Source organism: Macrotis lagotis, chromosome X (assembly GCF_037893015.1).
Source record: "Macrotis lagotis isolate mMagLag1 chromosome X, bilby.v1.9.chrom.fasta, whole genome shotgun sequence".
In the NCBI taxonomy this organism is placed as follows: Eukaryota; Metazoa; Chordata; class Mammalia; order Peramelemorphia; family Peramelidae; genus Macrotis; species Macrotis lagotis.
In genome coordinates this window covers 86,288,015-86,291,885 of record NC_133666.1, presented here as the reverse complement: position 1 = coordinate 86,291,885, position 3,871 = coordinate 86,288,015, and the positions used below count along the sequence as shown (strand labels likewise).

Sequence of the window (3,871 nt, the reverse complement as noted above, 5' to 3'; positions counted from 1 at the left end):
ATTAGAAATGGCAATTAATCCTTGGCATGGGTGAGATTTTTCTTTCTCAAACCCATTCCAGATGATTGATGTTTTTAATAATTTCTTAGCAATCTTATATAGTGGTTTCTCAGACACTCCAATTTATGACCTTTGCTATTCTAAGAAAAGTGTTCTCTCACTAATATGTCTGCTTCTTCATAATCTCCTGCCTTACTCATTCTCTTTTCCATGACTCCTTCAATACCTGTCATTCTTTGGGTTCAAATCCCATTGTTTCTGACCTTTTTCTTTATCATCCTAGAACAGTTTCTTCTCTGTCTGGTCCATTACTCCCAAATACTAACTTTTGGGCTTCAAATCCTCATATACTTCAGGATTCTGGACTCAATCTTTCCTTTTAGCTCAGATATTCTAAGTTCTACTGAATAATTTAGACATATCATGACCTGGAAACATTTTTTCTGTCTCTTATAAGGCTTAAGGAATTAGCATCTTGGTTTTCTTTTTAATGTTTTTAAAATTTTTCTATATTCATTATAAATATAAATTATGTTGTCAATTATGAAATTGTAAACATTAAAATAAAGGGTTTACATTGTCACATTATGGAGTTTTACTATTGCTTATATTTTATTTTTTCCCTTAAGGATATGATTTCTCTCTCTCAACACATTCAATTTAGATCAATGTATAGCATGGAAATAATGTAAAGACTAACAAATGGCCTTTGGTGGGGGGTGGGGGTGGGGGGAGGGAATCAAGATTAGGGGGAAAATTGCAAAATTCAAAAATAAAATTTTAAAAATAAAATAAAATATTTAAATAAAATGACAGAAAATATTGGTTAAATGTTAAGTTTTTTTCTATGACATTTATTTGTCCAAGATGATAACCCAGAACTGAGGGAGACAGGTGTATTTATAAAAAGACAAAAGATGGGAAAATTCATTAATCTTCTTGGTAGCCTGACAATGAATGCTGCACAATAGGAACTTACCCAATTGCTCCTTAAAGCTTATCATCCATATACAATACTATCTGACTGATTATTATCTCTTCATGGATTATATGCAACATGAAGACAGGACAAGGCTTCTAACATCCTGATCATCGTCTTTCTGAATTTTTAATTAACATGGGGGAGATAGTCATTGGTTTCCTCCCCTGTTGACAAAAGGTGATTGTAATAAGGTGAAAGCTGAATCCTGTCTAAAGAAATCAATGTTTTTTTTCCAGGAATATAGTTGTGAAAATTATTATTATTATTATTATTATTATTATTATTATTATTACACATTGACACTATCAATACTAGTATTTATCAAAGAATAATCTTAATTGAATTACATTTGTTTCATGGTGCTTATATATACATTTCTTAAGAATTTTTAAACAAAATATTTTCAATATTTTCACTAATACATTTTGGCTATGTGCTAGGAGACCTGATTTTTTTTTTTGAACTGCAGAAGAATATAGTATAAAGTAAATTGAAATAAATGACTTATCTCATTTAGAAATTCTAAATTCATCTCCTTTCTTTATATAGCTAGAACTGCAAAATATTTTTCCTATTAAGAATATATTTACAGAGCAGCTAGGTGGCATAGTGGATAAAGCACAAGCCCTGGAGTCAGGAGTATCTGAGTTCAAATCCAGTCTCAGACATTTAATAATTACCTAGCTGTGTGGCCTTGGGCAAGACACTTAACCCCATTTGCCTTGCAAAAACCTAAAAAAAAAAACCTAAAAAAAAAGAATATATTTAGAACTGCCATTATTCAAGCTCCATGCACAAAAACTTGGGCCCCCTTCCCCATTCTTCTCTTAATTCCATTCGATTCTCCAATATCCCAACTGACTCCTGGGCAGTCCCCTTTATCATCATCCTCGACTTGGGCATTTGGACACCTGGCATACCATTTTGAGTCACTCCTTGGCTATAAAAAAATGAAATGGTAAAAGAAACAACTTATTATGATATTTTGGAGGTAAAATTCAATTCTTCTCAGGAAGAGCTAAAAAAGGCATTTAGAAAACCTGCCTTGAAATATTGCCCAGATAAGAATCCAAATGAAGAGAAAAGTTCTAACAGATTTCTCAAGCTTATGAAGTGCTTTCTCATGTAAAGAAACTTATATGACAAAGGTGGATAACATCAAAGAGAGTGATTCTGGTCATGACTTTGATCCTCCAATAGATAGCTTTGATATGTTTTTTGGAAGAGAGAAGAATGCAAGGGAATGAAGAGGTGAAAACATTATTCGCCAGTTGTTGTTGAAATTAGAAGATTTATATAATGGTGCAATGAGAAAACTGACTTTGAAAAAGATATGATTTGTGATAAATTTGAAGAATAGATGATAAGAAAGGAATTTTGTATTGCTGTCCCAATTGCAGAGGTACTGGAATACAAATAAGAATTCAACAGATAGGACCTGAAATGTTTCAGCAAATTCAATCAGTTTGTATGGAATGCTAATTGCATGGGGAGCAACTCAGCCCTCAAAATCGATTTAAAAGCTGTAATGGAAGGAAAATTTCTTGAGAGGAGATTCTAGAGGTTCATATTGACAAGGACATGAAAGATGGAAAGAAGATAATATTCCATGGTGGAGATGACCAGGAGTCTGGAATTCAGGCAGGAGATATTGTCACTGTTTTGAATCAGAAGGACAAGGGGGATATTTTTTTGCACAAGATGAGGACTTTTTCAAGAGTATGAATATCCAGTGGAACTTTCAGAAACCAAAAACCATTTTTGATAGTAGAACTATAGTCATTACTTCTCAATTTGGTCAGATTGTTAAACATGGAGATCAAATGTGTGCTGAATGAAGGTATGCCAAATTATTGTTGATCTTATGAGAAAGAAATTTCAATCATTGAATTTAAGGTAAACTTTCTAGGGAATGACTTTGTTGCTATTTTTTTTTTTTGAAATTGTTACTTCCTGATAGAAAGGAAATCGAGGAGACTGACGGCATAGTTCAGGTAGAACTGTTGGACTTTGGTACATCCCAAGAAAGATGATGCCATTACAGTGGAGAAACTTCTGAGGATGATGAGCAGAACCCCAGAGGTGAGGTTCAGTGTCAAATGAATATGTCAGTGAATATGCTTCATTGTACTGCTGAGTTTTGTATGCAATTGTGAATGAGTGAAGGACTACAATCATTTCATCTCACAAGCTGCTGTTTTTGTTGCAATATTCAACTATAGCTATGTTTTAAAAAGTTAATAAAATCAACACTGTAAAATAATGACTTTGCAATTTATGATGTTCGGTGTGTAAAAATATTTTAACATTGTTAATTATTTCTTTATGATAAAGAAGCCCCCGAGTATTTTTCATGACTTTTACCTTTTGTTTCAATGTGTTTATGCAGTGGTTTAGATTGAGGTTTGATTCTTGACTGACTAAATGCATACACAAGCATTTATAATTATTAAGCTCTGAAATTAAAATTTGGTACTAAATTCACCATCAAAAAAAGAATATATTTATAATTAGCCTTGAATTTTATTACATTTAGCATCTGAAGTTGCATTCCACAGGGGATCAAGTAGTCTCTCAGAATCCTCATGGTTACAGCATATGGAAAATATGAGAACACACCAGTCCTGACCTTTGGTATTCTCTCCTGGATCAGATATCTCTTGTTCTAAAATGAATATTATATTCATCTTACCCTAAGGTTTTGAGGTTAAGGTTGCCAAATTTCTTAATTATCTATCATTATCCATCACTATATTAAACATTAAATAGGAATTTGGGTTTGATCTCATAAGAAAAGCCGTCTTTTGTTTTTGTTTTTTTTAAATGATGTAAAACAGTTGAGTATCTGCGCTAACTATGGTTATATAGAAGAGAAGGTTCTTGCCATTT

At 32.5% G+C, this 3,871-nt stretch overlaps 1 pseudogene; it reads left to right on the top strand.

The window, feature by feature from the left end:
- Positions 1 to 1,937: 1,937 nt before the first annotated feature.
- On the top strand, positions 1,938 to 3,138 carry LOC141498732 (dnaJ homolog subfamily A member 1 pseudogene; annotated as a pseudogene).
- Positions 3,139 to 3,871: the final 733 nt, after the last annotated feature.